At 41.6% G+C, this 16111-nt stretch overlaps 1 protein-coding gene across 1 annotated transcript in view; it reads right to left on the bottom strand.

The window, feature by feature from the left end:
- Nucleotides 1–4918: 4918 nt before the first annotated feature.
- The window catches only part of LOC136883157 (valine-rich protein-like), a 32590-nt gene continuing 21397 nt past the window's right edge, over nucleotides 4919–16111 (bottom strand). Inside the window, exon 3 of the mRNA XM_068229615.1 lies at nucleotides 4919–5050. The gene's annotated coding sequence lies outside the window, so the exon portion shown is untranslated. The remainder of the gene's footprint in view (nucleotides 5051–16111) is intronic.

Raw genomic sequence — 16111 nt, forward strand, 5'->3', positions numbered from 1 at the left:
GCGTGTGCTGTTTGAATTTTTTAAAAACTCTGTAAATCCTTGTCCCTTGTGCTTGTTTATTAGAAATATCTCTTCACTAGTCCTCCTGAAAACCTGTATTTCCTGTTTGAGCACACCTCAGGGGTTAGAAGCTGAATGATTCTATTCATGCATTTCTATTTATTTCCTGTCTCAGTGCATTTAATTTCGATATTTTTTAGTTTCATGCGTTACTTGGATATTGCTGTTATATTTTGCGTATATTGTGCTCCTGCTGTCTTGATTTTAAAGGGATTTATTATTTGTCATCATGTCAGCTTTGTGTTAATGTGTCAGTCGTTAATTTAAAGGTGAAGTTTTTTTGTAATGTGAGGTTATGCTCTCAATAACACAGAATGCCATGTGAAAGAGGAGTATCGGATCATTATTTGTAACATAGAAAGTATTTGAAAATAAATATACAGGGTGTATCATAAGTATACCGACGAAAAATTCAGGGATGCTCTTCGTGTTATGGTGCAATTGGATTGGCGAACAACATTTTTCTTTTCGAGAAAATGAGGTGCTTTGTTACTTCCGGGTGCGCGATTCAAATTGACGAACTTGCCATATTTGCTATGCTAGAGCACAGGCCGCTGCCGTGGGAGCGGAAGTGGGTGGGAGGGAAAGGTGAGATGTATGATGGAGACAGAGATAATGCTCCATGCGTATGCACAAGTTTCCTCTTTCGACTCGCACAGGATTGTCCGTGTCTCTTACAGACAATATCCACAGTTCGTTTATTAAACAACCGTAACTGCACGCATGGTACAAGAACATAATGTATTATCCGCGTAACTTTTAGTGATACTTGTATTTATGGGGGTAAGGAGTAAGGAGGGAGCTACCCCGGTTCCGGAAATACTACCAACTGAAAGGAAATGAAATCTGAATTGAATCGATAGTATGATCGATCGATAAGAATTTTCTAAACCTTCAAATTATCTTAAACCAACAACTGTGTGACACACACATTATATAACATTTATCGATGAGAATGTTGTTCCTAGCATGAATTCTATATTTTGGCTTTGTTGTATAAACAACAACCGCAACAACAGTACTAGTACGTAAAGTGTACACCAGATGTCTCACGGCGATTCATAGTTTGTGTGTCAAAGGTTGCCAGTACGAATCTCGAAGATAACCGAGGTCTACCGATTCAGGACTATGGAGCCGAAGTATCACTAAATGTTACGACTCGCTTGTCAGTCAAGGAATATGTCAGGTTTTAGATGTAGGCTCTTTCTGTCAGGTTTTACATGTAGGCTCTTTCTCTCTTTTGCCTGTGTGGTTTTTCCCTGACCCTTAATACCACACCTTAACACCACCTCACCAACACAAACTCTAGCCGTGGTAGCGAGTGATACTCCTTGTATCACTTCCCACTCTTCCCTGCTATCTCTTTTCTTCTTAGAAATGAATAGCATGTCGGAGGCCATGTAGATTGAGTCGATGGTCACGCGGGGGGAGCGGGCTTCGTTGACCCCCCACGAAAAGAAAAAGTCAGTCAAGGAATACAACAGATCGTTTTTACTCTCGTCTGTTGGTCGCAGTAACGTTCTTTATTATTTAACGTGATCGAAGACGCAACGCTGCCCCCCCCCCCCCCACGATTGTGTATTCCTTCACTCACAGTATTGTAAATGGAATTAAATATAAAACTGTGCACTGTCTACTGGGGCTGGGAAGTGACTATGCGAAACGAACGAGAAACTTATACATTCGCACTGAGGATTACCCCTGTCTACTTCCTATTTCCCTTCTTTTCCCTTCCCTCATCTAACGCACAGCAACGAGCAGTGGCTGGCGCTCTGGCATAGCAAATACGGAAAGTTCGTCAATTTGAATCGAACGCCTGGAAGTAACAAATCAATGTCATTTTCTCGAAAAGAAACACCTTCTCTGCCAATCCTATTGCACCACCGTTCTTAACATAACACGAAGAGCATTCCTGATTTTTTTATTGGTATAGTTCTGATACACTCTGTATATGAATTATAATTTATTGGGAATGGAAATAGTATAACTGTACCGCAATCGCCATGGCTGATGGCGGGGATGGTTGGGGGTGAGCTGCTTCTTGACAGGTTATATGCAGTGAAGTTATATGGAGGAGGATAAGATATCTTCTGGCATTCGTATTTTAATGGTTTTAATGGTTCATTACATTTTTGAGACGCGTAAGTTTTTTAAAGTTTTTATGGTGTTATTAGGTCATTTTTTTGCTGGCGACTGTTATTACACGTGGCTTTCATGACCTATTTTAAGTTATTTCCACGTAATTAGTGATGTTGAGATTTGTTTCCATGGTTACCATGGACTGAGGAACACGATAAAGTTTTCGTGTGTGGCTGTGCGTAGTAGCGTCTTTAATGCACATTTCCTTGTACGAATTATGTTTTTATGCCTATCAGTGGTTTTGTTATCTGTACCTATTTGAGTTAGATGGACCAACATAGAACTTACAGCTTCTTGGCCTTTGTTTTCTTCTTTTCCCAGAACCTATTGATTCTTTCACTTGCAGTCGCTTAAGTGCGGCCAGTATCCAGTATTCGGGAGAAAGTGGGTTCGAACCCCACTGTCGGCAGCCCTGAAGATGGTTTTCCGTGGTTTCCTATTTTCACATCAGGCAAATACTGGGACTGTACCTTAATTAAGGCCACGGACGCTTCCTTCCCACTCCTAGCCCTTTCCTATCCCATCGTAGCCATAAGACCTATATGTGTCGGTGCGACGTAAAGCAAATAGCAAAGATTCTTTCACTTCTCATCTTTCACTCCTCTTCGGAAATGATCCGTTTGGGTCTCCTTTATAATGGTTTCTCTTCAAACGATTTTTCGACTGTTGGCTCTTCTTCTTAACTCTCTTTTATTATGGATCATCTGCAGTGTAATACCAACTTCTGCACCCCTCTTGACCTCTTCTACCCACTAGGAGGTGGTCATTTACCCCATGATGTATTTGAAGATTTTTTTGGTTAGTCGTTTGTCATTCATTTTTACTACGTATGTATCCGTAGAATTTCAGCCTTCGCTCCCGCATTGTGGCCGGGTTTTCAGTGTACATGTAGAGCTCCTTACTTCTCCTTCTCTTCCAAGTCCCTTCAGTAGTCTTCTGCGGTCCAGAAATTTCTTCAGAATCGTCCTTTTCTTATTCTCGAGTTCTTGCAGCTCTCCTTTTTTTTAATTTAAAAGAAAGGTCTCTGGCTCTTGCCTTGTTTGCCTCTTTGTCCAGTCCGTTGTGTTGGATCCATAACCGGGTAAGTTATATGAACTTGTCTGTCCTTTTAATCTTGTCATGTTTAACCTCCACATACCTCTCACTTTGGGGCTTGTACTCCATATATTCCGTCTTTACATAAGAGACTTTAAGACCCGCTTTTTCTAACCCATTATTTACAACTGTTACTAGGCATCTTTCTGTTGTGTAAATTTGCAACATTTTAGGTTATATTAATTGGTTATACAGGTTGTTACTATGTTATACATTTCAATGAGTTATATTTTTCACATCGGGAAGGCTGAAAATGAATTCTATGGCTAGCATCATACCGTATGTCTTTCGTATTTCTAAGTTTTTTCGTTCACTCTTCTGCCAGCCAGTCTACAGTTATGCCTTGTAATGCACTTCTATGTGCACAGATTATGCTGTACGTTTATATGTTTATCAAAGGATTTTAATGTTTATTTCGTTTTATTTGGAAAAATAGTAGATATATTAAACGTCTGCTACCATCTGCAGAACCCAGTGTGGTTGTAGACTCAACCGAGGCACAGTTGATGAGTCTTCACTACCAAAGAAATGCAAGATCAACATAAAGCTCAACACCATCATCTTTACGTTTATAGATCTTGTGGAAGTCTTCGATTCTGAAAACGAAGAAGTTCTTTAGAGAGTTCTAGCTTTCTTGTGTGTCAGCCGAAATGCACTTCTTGACAAAAAAAGTGATCGTCTGAAAATGGTAAGTCCCGGAGCATAATCACGAACTAGTGGGAGAACCACAATGTTTATTGGCTAGTTAATACACGAAGCTTTATCTACACTTCAATAATAAATGGGTTCACATCCATAATTTTAGAACGAGTTTCAATGGTATTGTATGTATGTCCAACCCTTGTCCCGTTTCTTTACGAGGTTGGGTATGAAGTGATATGTATCTTCGTAGCGAATTTTATGACTGCATGCCCTTCCTGACCAGAGGAGTAAATGAGATTAAATGAATGACGTGATATATGACAGTAGGAAGGGAGAGGTTGAAACTCGGTGCTGGCACATAGCCTACGTCCCCATCCGAAAGACGAATCACCACCAACAACGTCATATGACCTCACTCCATATGAACCCTGCGGAGAGGTTTGGAATTTAACCCAGGCTTTTGGCACGCAATCTAGTGATCAAAATCGCATATAACTACCTCCTCTACCCTGCCGGCCAACATTCTGATGATGAAGATTTTTCGACCAACGGGACTCGAACCGGCCAACCATGGTGTCAGACCATTTATAGACTTCACGCCTTAACAATCACCAGGCGGACTAACGAGTTTAAATGGTAATATTCGCTACAAATTGCTCTAAATGCTACTTGACATTTTCTTACGTATTTTCGGTTTTTGGCAAATTACGGAAGATCTTTGGATGGGATGAGGTACACGAAGTCTGACGCTGTTCCCGTCAGTTTATATGTCAGGAAGTGCATATGATTCACATTAGCAATTCAAATCAACATTTTTCTTGTTTCTGCTGTGTATCCTGCACAATTCAGAATTTTCAGATGCACTTTCCATAATAGGTTCCGGATATGAGGATGGAAGGATAAAGTACAATATTACTGTTAGCATGTTTTATTATAAAACACAAAACAAATAAAAAATAAACAGCACATAAAACTGTACACACTAATAACTAGATAACAAAAACTGTACATAACAGGTGTGAGGTATTGTGAGATGAAATGATTTGAAATGTGGCGTTGGTGTGTCTCGAACAACTCAGCTACCTTCCTCAGGCATCCATTCACCAACTAGAGTCTGTGAACAAGAGAGAAAAACATTATGTATTAGACATAATAATACAGCTTTTGGACATTTTCTGTGAAACAAGAAAAATATTGATTTCAATTGCCAATGTGAATCAGTCTGGCATGCATTGCATGTAAGCTTTGGGAAAGCATAGTTTCCGATTATATTAGACGTGTTTGCAAAATTAATAACTGGTTCGACAGAAGGCAGTTCGGGTTTAGGAAAGGCCATTCCACTGAAAATCATCTTGTAGGATTCCAGCAAGATAGCCTACAGCAGGAATCCTGGATTCATGAGGTCAAATGGACTGAATCGCGATTGACCTATCTAAGGCATTTGATTGGGTAGATCATGGGGGACTGCTACCAAAAATGAGTGCAATTGGACTAGACAAAAGAGTGACTGAATGGGTGGCTATACAGTATTTCTAGAAAATAGAACTCAGAGAATTAGAATAGGCGAAACTTTATCTGACCCTGTAACATTTAAGAGTGGAATTCCTCAAGGCAGTGTTATTGGACCTTTATGTTTTCTTATATATATCAATGATATGAGTAAAGAAATGGAATCAGAGATCAGGCTTTTTGCGGATGATGTTATTCTGTACAGAGTAATAAATAAGTTACAAGATTGTGAGCCAACTGCAAAATGACCTCGATAATGTTGCGAGATGGACAGTAGGCAACTGTATGATGATAAATGGGGTTAAAAATCAGGTTGTGAGTTTCACAAATAGGAAAAGTCCTCTCAGTTTTAATTACTGCGTTGATGGGGGTGAAAGTTTCTTTTGGGGATCATTGTAAGTACCTAGATGTTAATATAAGAAAAGACCTTCATTGGGGTAATCACATAAATATGTTTGTAAATAAAGGGTACAGATCTCTGGGTTGTAGTAAGGATGCAAAGGAGAGGGCATGTAAGTCTCTGGTAAGACCCCAACTAGAGGATGGTTCCAGTGTGTGGGGCCCTCACCAGGATTACTTGATTCAAGAACTGGAAAAAAATCCAAATAAAAGCAGCTCGATTTGTTCTGGGTGATTTCCGACAAAAGAGTAGCGTTACAGAAATGTTGCAAAGTTTGGGTTGGGAAGACTTGGGAGAAAGGAGACGAGCTGCTCGACTAAGTGGTATGTGCCGAGCTGTCAGTGGACAAATGGCGTGGAATGACATCAGTAGACGAATAAGTTTGAGCGGTGGCTTTAAAAGTAGGAAAGATCACAATATGAAGATAAAGCTGCAATTCAAGAGGACAAATTCGGGTTAATATTAGTTTATAGGAAGGGGAGTTAGGGCTTGGAATAACTTACCAAGGGAGATGTTCAATAAAGTTCCAAATTCTTTGCAATCATTTAAGAAAAGGCTGGGAAAACAACAGATAGGGAATCTGTCACCTGGGCGACTGCCCTAAATGCAGAATGGTAGTGATCGATCGATCGATTGATTGATTAATTAACATTGATTGATTGATTGATTGATTGATTGATTGATTGATTGATTGAAGAAAACAATGTGAATCTCTTTACGTTTCGGAGAGAACTTGCTCCGCGTCTTCAGAAGGAAATCTCGTCTGTACACGAGGAAGACTTTTCTAATGGAGACGATTTGAATTTGAGGATACGTATAGTTGGTCTATTTACGGCCGACTTGATGCGTCGCTCTAGCTAGCTAGGTTTCCTGAAAATTTAGGTCTATGCTCATCTTCTCAGTGAGTGAACATTTAGACGGGAAGGTTTTTGAAAAAGATTGCGTGCTAAGAGCTGCCTTTCTCGTTTCACTTGCGGCAGATTGCGTGCTAAGAGCTGCCTTTCTCGTTTCACTTGCGGCAGATTGCGTGCTAAGAGCTGCCTTTCTCGTTTCACTTGCGGCAGATTGCGTGCTAAGAGCTGCCTTTCTCGTTTCACTTGCGGCAGATTGCGTGCTAAGAGCTGCCTTTCTCGTTTCACTTGCGGCAGATTGCGTGCTAAGGGCTGCCTTTCTCGTTTCACTTGCGGCAGATTGCGTGCTAAGAGCTGCCTTTCTCGTTTCACTTGCGGCAGATTGCGTGCTAAGAGCTGCCTTTCTCGTTTCACTTGCGGCAGATTGCGTGCTAAGCTGGAGAAACTTGAGAACGTTAAATGGATGAATTAGTGACGTATTTGTGGATGTTGCAACCATTGCCCGCTGGATTCTTGTGGCTAAATCACGGAACTGACTCCACCGAAGTCAGCAGAATTTTGAAGATGCCTAGATTCGACTGGGATTTCTGACCCTAATGTCCTAGACAGCTCGGAATTTTGTGATATGGTTAATTCTTGGTCGCTATTCGGGAGATGGTGGGTTCGAATCCCACCGTTGGCAGCCCTGAAGATGGTTTTGCGTGGTTTCCCATTTTCACACCAGACAAATGCTGGGGTTGTACATTAATTAAAGCCACTGCCGCCTCCTTCCCACTCCTAGCCCTTCCCTATCCTTGCTTCGCCGAAAATCACGTGTGTTAGTGCGACGTTAAACCACTATAAATAAATAAATAAATAAATAAATAAATAAATAAATAAATGAAAATTAAAATCCACAGCCTGTTTCCAGTCATTCGACCGGGTCAGGAATGGAATGAATGAAGCCCCCATCTAGCGGCGAGGAGAGGAATTGTGCCAGCTGCCGAAGCCTGTCGCACTCCTCTGGGGCGATGATTAATGAATGATGGATGAAATGAAATGATCTAGGAGAGTGTTGCTGGAATGAAATATGACAGGGAAAACCGGAGTATCTGGAGAAAAACCTGCCCTGCCTCCGCTTTCTCCAGCACAAATCTCACATGGAGTGACCGGGATTTGAACCACTATAAATAAATAAATAAATAAATAAATAAATAAATAAATAAATAAATAAATAAATAAATAAATAAATAAATAAATAATCCACAGCCTGTTTCCAGTCATTCGACCGGGTCAGGAATGGAATGAATGAAGCTCCCATCTGGCGGCGAGGAGAGGAATTGTGCCACCTGCCGAAGCCTGTCGCACTCCTCTGGTGCGATGATTAATGAATGATGGATGAAATGAAATGATATTGGAGAGTGTTGCTGGAATGAAATATGATAGGGAAAACCGGAGTACCCGGAGAAAAACCTGCCCTGCCTCCGCTTTGTCCAGCACAAATCTCACATGGAGAGACCGGGATTTGAACCACGGAAACCAGCGGTGATAGGCCGGCGCGCTGCCGCCTGAGCCACGGAGGCTCAAATAAATAAATAAATAAATAAATAAATAAATAAATAAATAAATAAATAAATAAATAAATAAATAAATAAATAAATAAATAAATACATTCTTCATCCCCACCATCCAAAATTACTTAAGTCCCGATAATGATTGTCAGAGGGGAGAAAGAAAAAATGTTAGCCGGGCTCAAGAGATATCAGGAATGGAAACGAGCCTCCAAAAATGAATTAGTCATAAGCGCTCCATAGCGGGCTTATTATTATTAATAAGAATAGTAGTAATAATAATAAACAAATTCTCAAAGGAGTCATCGTCAGAGTGCACACAAAAGCGATCACATCAGATTTTTATCTTGTACGATCTGGAGCTACGCTGTTATAGTTATTTTCACGATAAGTAGCTTCACGACAGTTTAAAACGCATTCGAAGCTCGAACTACTACACGTGATAGAAATTTAGTTTTCACATTCGCCCGTGATACTGACTTTGATCTCTTTCCATAAGTATATTACTACTCATATCACAGACCCACTTTGTCTTCAAGATTTTAAAAAAGATGATTAAAATAAAGTAATGCAGTGTGTACAATAACATTGAAAGTCATACCGATTATATATTTTATTTCGAAAATAGAAGTCCACCAAAACTTGCGACCTTCACCCCAAAATAGCTCAGTTAATTTTTTTTTTTGTCAGATTCTATAATGATTAATGAAGGAGTGAATATATACAATGCAAGATATAGTAAAGCTGAAACAAATAGCAGGCTTTATTTTAATTTGTATCAATGAAAACATGTTAGGTAAGTCATTAAATTGCTTGTCATAATCATTAAAGCATCAAATCTCTATACCTCTGACACAGTGGTTAGCCGATTCGAGTCCCGTAGACCGAAAATAAATTCACAATCAGAATGTTGGCCGGTAGGTATAAAATTTTTAATCACTAGACTGCGTGCCAAAAGCCTGCCTTTAATTGCAAACCTCTCCGTAACGTTTATATGGAGTGAAGGCAATGGCGCAGTTAGAAAAAGGCACTAATACAACTACAACATTAACAAAAGTTATTAGATACTTTGGTGGGAGAGCAGTTGTTTTTAACGAACAAGAAAACAGTCTTACTTGATATGTTACAGTTACATGTTTCAATGACTGTACAGTGTAATTACTCGTAGTTAAAGCAAAGTCATCTTCGTACAGGCCATGAAGGCCTTTGGACGGGTGGAAGGTAACGGCTTCCACTATCCGTAACCTCGGCACTTGATGGGGTAGAGTGGTTAGCTCTACGCCCGGCCGCCTTTGCCTCCAGGAATTAACCTGGTACTTATTTTTGGTGTAGGCTGAGTGAACCTCAGGGCCATGCGCACCTCCGGAAGTGGAAATGTTGTTTCTTAAATTTTTCGACTTCCTGTCGGGGAATCGAACCCACGGCCTTCCGGGTGAGCCGAGCACGCCTTTACCGCCTCGGCCAAGCAGCTCTTACTCGTAGTTAAGGAAATGTTCAAAGTGTCGTCATTTACATACAATCAAGTCGGTGGTGGCTGTTAACCACAAATTCTAAATTATCTCACAAACGGCTCGTTTGCGGACCCATGTTTACTAAGACTTTTTTGCTTCTAGTATCGTGTACTTACAGCTGTTTCGATTTGCGCTATTCATTATGACACATAATTACCTCCGTAGCTCAGGCGGCAGCGCGTCGGCCTCTCACCGCTCGGTTCCGTGGTTCAGATCTCGGTCACTCCATGTGAGATTTGTGCTGGACAAAGCGGAGGCGGGACAGGTTTTTCTCCGGGTACTCTGGTTTTCCCTGTCATCTTTCATTCCAGCAACACTCTCCATTATCATTTCATTCCACCTGTCAGTCATTAATCATTGCCCCAGAGGAGTGCGACAGGCCTCGGCAGCCGGCACAATTCCTATCCTCGCCACAAGATAGGGGCTTCATTCATTCCATCCCTGATCCGGTCAATGACTGGAAAACAGGTTGTAGGTTTTCATTTTCAATTATGACACACCCTGTATTATCACGACGTCATTCGTTTCAACTCCTCAGATGAGGCTGACATCAGAAAGGACATTCGGTTGTGAAAACTCGCTATATAATACACACACACACACACACACACACACACACACACACACACACACACACACACACACACACACACACACACACACACACACACACACACACACACACACACACACACACACACATTAAGTTGAAACGGCCACATCTCATGTTGCTTTGAGAGAAGAAATAGAAAGCAGTTCTTCCCTTTCTTTCTCCTCGTGCGAGCAAGTGATCTGTAACTCGCCTTGCATCTCCAGTGCCCTACAGCCTGAGGGGATACTCAACGTTATTCTGAACTTGAATGTTCTGCTCCGATGATCAGGTTGGATAATTAACGGCAGAGATGGCACTTGCCGGATTGTTCTGTTGAAGTTCATTTAAGAAAGTGGTGAAAATATCAGTACCGTAGGCATATAAAGTTAGTGTTGAGGAGAGGTTTTTTTTTTACCAAGTGAGAGTGACTTTTTGTTTCTTTTACGTTGCACTCTCACAGTTCTTATGGTGACCATGGGGTAGCACAGGTGCATGTGTCTGGTGTGAAAATGGGAAACATATCTTCAGGGCTGCCGTCAGTGTGGTTCGAACCATCTCCCGAAAGCAAGCTCAAATCTATCAATACGTGGATGGTGAGGTATAGCTATCTATAAAAGTAAGCATAAAACGGACATGGATTAATGAGCAATTTCCAAGCACCCTACAATCTTAATACTATACTTGGTATATTCTATATTATTATTGGTTCGTTTTGGCCTACTAGAGACCACGGGGCTCGTTTTAACTCTTAGCTATGATCTGATTTTTCTTGGCCCAGTACGCTTTCGTTTTCTCGCTGTTTGCCTGCTTCCTCCCATCCGTCCAATTAGGTCTGGTGCTTGTGAGGGACAGTGGGGAGACTGTCGGTACTGAGATCGGTTCTCTGTGGTCTATAATGGGATCTGCAGTTCCTCTAGGTCTGATTTTACTGAGATGATCCACTTGGTCTTGGAAGCCTTTTCTCTACTTGTCACTGTGAGGATTCTGTAGGTGAGCCAGCAGGATTTCAGGCGGGTCATATGCCCGTAGAAGGTCAGTCGCCTTTTCTTCACATATGTGACTATGTTTTCCTGATGTTCGTAGAGCTCACTGTTGTGCCTAATCCTGTAGGTGCCATCCTATTATTAATATTCGTAAGGTACCTGTCATCTAAGGACCGCGCTAAACAGCTATCTTAGCTTTTTTCTTCCTCCACCACTCCATCTTTTTTCTCTCCTCATTCCAGATGTTGTTTCTATCCGTAGACTCCCGGAAACCATTCCACATTTTGAGATGTTATCTGAATCGTGGTCTGTTCTGTATGTCTGCCTCTCAAATGTTGGCTTCTTCCATAGTTTTACGTATCTCTAGTATCCGCGTGCATTTTGTCTTTGGGTTGTTGTAGAAGTGATTGGTTAGCCTATCAAACAATCACTACTGATCTGCATTTAAGGCAGCCGTCCAGGTGCCAGATTCCCTATCTGTTGTTTTCCTAGCCGTTTTTTAAATGATTGCAAAGAAATTGGAAAATTATTGAACATCTCCCTCGGTAAGTTATTCCAATTACCCCAATTTGTCCTCTTGAATTCCAACCTTATCTTCATATTGTGATCTTTCCTACTTTTAAAGACACCACTCAAACTTATTCGTACCGGGCGAGTTGGCCTTGCGGTTTGGGGCGCGCGGTTGTGAGCTTGCATCAAGGAGATACTGGGTTCGAATCCCACTGCCGGCAGCCCTGAAGATGGTTTTCCGTAGTTTTGCATTTTCACACCAGGCAAATGCTGGGGCTGTACCTTAATTAAGGCTACGGCCGCTTCCTTTCCACTCCTAGGCCTTTCCTATCCCATCGTTGCCATAAGACCTATCTGTGTCGGTGCGACGTAAAGCCACTAGCAAAAAGAAACGTATTCGTCTACTAATGTCATTCCACGCCATCTCTCCACTGACAGCTCGGAACATGCCGCTTAGTCGATCAGCTCGTCTCCTTTCTCCCAAGTCTTCGCAGCTCAAACTTTGCAACATTTTTGTAACGCTACTCTTTTGTCGGAAATCACCCAGAACAAATAGAGCTATTGTCATTAATTCATTCTTACTAAGTGTCCGTAATACATCAATCTCCTGTTTTTTTTTTTCATTGTATTCGTTATTCTCTCGATATAGTTCTTCATTTCTTCTCTTATCGCTCCGTGCCGGGAAGGTCCGAGGACAACACCCTCTGTCGGCGTTGCCACAGAGAGCACAAAGCTCTTGCCCATGTCCTGGGTGCCTGTCCTAACGGGGAGGTATTGAGAGATTCCCGCCATCATTCAATACGACACATGATCGCAAACTCGCTGAGAGATCACGGTTTCACAGTGCACGGAGAGGTTTCTAGCCTAGCTACCAATGGGAGTAACAGGTGTATTGACATGACTTTTCAAGCAACCAGCAAGCAAGGACTGATCTTAGATCCCACAGTGCGCTTCGAGTCGCACATTGGCCAGGCCAAAGAGGTGGACTTTTTTTTTTGAGAGTGAGTACGTGAGAGTCCCAGGGTGAAAACTATACGGTCCCTTCTACTAATCTGTTTCCGCGACATGCCGATGAGTCGGAAAATCTCCATCACATGCACTGGCGGGGGAAAAGCGATCTGTCTTGAAGAAGAAAATGTTTTTCTCCACGTCAGGGAATGAACCCCCTCTTCGCTACTGTAATAAAAATCTAATAATGAGTTCGAAGTGAATTTAGTGGAGAAGAAGAATTTGAGGAGGTGGAAAGCTTCTCGTTATGTTAAATTTGGCCGAAAGATGGGGAGGTAACCAGTTAAAACAGATCGTAAGTTAACCAAGGGCTGCGATGTTTGAAACTGGTTTCGGCTTCTTGGTCCTTACGACCTATTTTAAGAATAGGATGCCCGGGTCGGTAGAATAATTGAAGAGGTTTCTAGACTTGGCCGGAGATCTAATAAGTGGAATACGAAGTTCAGTTCGTATCTTTTTATTAGATCTGAGAACAGGTGCTTTTTTCATTCGACGGAGGGTTTTATTTTGGAAACGTTGAAGTTTTTGCATGTGGGTTTTCTGAATATAGCACCAGCCCTCACAGCCATACAGCAGGATGGGCCTGACACAGGCTAAATATAGGTTTCTCTTTATGCAATTGGAGCTGTACCGTACATTTTATAAAGCAGAGGTCTCAGGGCTGCCAGCCGTGCCGCGGCTCGCTCTAAGGCCTGTTCTGTATTCTCTTTCCATGTTAAACCACGGTCCATAATAAGACCTAGATATGTAATGTTATTAGATCAGGAGGGTGGGACATTGTTAATAGTCAGATGACCAAGTTTGGCCGGCGCTTGGTGAAAACAATTGCCTGTGTTTTAGCAGGCTTTATTTTCACCTTATTCCGGACGCACCACTTCGAGAACAATGATATCCATTTTTGCAGCGCTCTGACGGCATAGGCATATCTCTTCTGAGAGGTATAAATGGCTATGTAGTCAGAGTACTGTTGGACTTTTTTTTAAAAAAATTAATTTATTGGCTTTAGGTGCCAGACCAAACAGCCAGCTAGATATACATTAGATAACAAAGCATATACATTAAATATACACTTAGAATATATATACACCTATGAATCTTCCATAGTATTATAATGGTATTACGTTCCGAGCCCGTACAGAATGCGCGCACACACATACGAAGAGAAAAAAAAATAGAACAAATTGGGACACTGCAACTGTAGTATGTTTACGTAGTTTTTCTGAAGTAGTATCACATCAAACTTTATAATCTTAAATCGGTATCTTTTAAGAATATGGCGATTGCATTATACGCTTCTGGTTGTTGGGATGATAAAATGCACTGGATGTTGAGTGGTAGTTGGAAGTTCAATGAAAGTAAAGTTGTTATAAATTTTTCCTGCTGTACATTATAAAGATGGCACGAGAAGAAGATGTGGTTGAGGTCAGCGATTGCTTGGCGGTCACAGGAACAGTAGGGCGAGTTTAGGACTCCTATCCGATAGAGATGATTTGCAAAACTGCCGTGGTTGAACCTCATGCGAATAAGAGAAGTGATGTATCGGCGACAAGCATTCCATTTGGAGAACCAAGGTGAGTGAGGAGGGTATGGTTGGACTGCAGCGTATTGTTTTCCCCGTTGCCCTTTTGTAATATACCATTCTTCTTCAATTTGCGTCCAGGAACGCTGCTTGATACGTGGCACGTAGTCTCGAATAGACACTGGTGAATCTAGCCGTTCGCCCAAATGCGTTGCTGCTCTAGCGAGCCGGTCAACATACTCGTTGTGTTTGATACCTTTATGACTAGGTATCCAAAGAAAGTGTACAGCAATATTGAGACGAGTAAGTTGTCGAATTCTCTGAATGATCTGAATTTGATGAACCGTTAGTTTGTATGTGGCAGGTGACTGTAAAGTCTTCAAGACACTGAGAGAGTCAGTAATTATAAGAACTGCAGAAGGTTTAACTCTTAAACTGTATGCTAGAGCTTCGGAAATAGCGACAGCTTCTGCTGTAAAAATAGACCAGTCATTTGGTAAAGTGAATAAACGAGATTCTTCAGTTGCGGGACAGTAAAAAGCGCATCCCACTGCAGGTGGTGAGGGTATTTTTGAGCCATCAGTGAAGATTTGAAGAGCATTGGGCCACTGTCTTTGAGTATATTCCACAAAGTAAGACTGAACTGTGGTTAGAGGAAGTAAGTCTGTTGTAAAAAGATGTATTGGAACAGAAAACAATAAGTAGGAGTACGGAATCTCAAAAGCAAGGCAGGACTTGTGGGGTGTTGACGATGGAAGTATGGGGCGTAGAAACTGAAGACTGTTCAGAAGGCATATATTTTTCATCCATTTTCGGTGTCCGTGTTCTCTCATAACTGTTTCTAAATCATCCAGACTGCTGCAGATTGGTGGTTCATTGTTGTACATCCTGGATAATACAAATTTGTCTGCTAAATATTGTCGACGTACAGCAAGAGGAGGTTCGACGCACTCTAGTAACAACGCATTTGTTGGGGTCGAAGCCATTGCTCCAATGCAGGTTCTGACACAGCTATATTGTATTCTGTCCAGCTTGCGCAAAGCGATTTTGCTTCCGTTATGATAAAACATACTCCCATAATCCATTTTGGATCGGATCAAACTGCGATATAGGAGAAGGAGAACACAGGGATCAGCCCCCCACCATGTTCGGGTGAGAGCACGAAGAATATTCATAGATCTTTCCAGTTTTGGTGTAAGCTCAGATATATGTGGCGACCATGTCAGTCGAGTGTCATATGTGAGACCTAAAAACCTTGCCTGAGGTTTGACTCTGATGTTGTATGGACCCAAGTTCACTACTTGAGACTTGGAAGGCGATAGGGATAAATTATTTTCAAGAAGCCAATGGTCTAATTGATATACAGCTAAAGCCATGTGGGCTTCTACAGTCTGGAGAGAGCTTGCACTAGTATATACACACACATCGTCAGCATATTGTAATATTTTAATCCTCGGTGAAAATATGGTCTCTAGATCACTGGTGTAAATGGTGTAGAGCAGGGGACTAAGCACAGCACCTTGAGGCAGACCTTGTGAGACTTTCCGTGGGCCAAGTAGTTTGTCATGATAACGCATATATATATCCATCTGGTGTGTAGAAGATTGTAAATGCCCTTGATGAGCGGATGAGGAAGGCCGAGGTCCATCAATTTAGATAATAATCTTGAGATATCAATATTGTCGTATGCAGCAGAAATATCCAGAAAAAGGGCAAGCATATAACTGTTCGAAGCAAATGTC

This window comes from Anabrus simplex, chromosome 11, assembly GCF_040414725.1.
Source record: "Anabrus simplex isolate iqAnaSimp1 chromosome 11, ASM4041472v1, whole genome shotgun sequence".
NCBI classification, from domain to species: domain Eukaryota; kingdom Metazoa; phylum Arthropoda; class Insecta; order Orthoptera; family Tettigoniidae; genus Anabrus; species Anabrus simplex.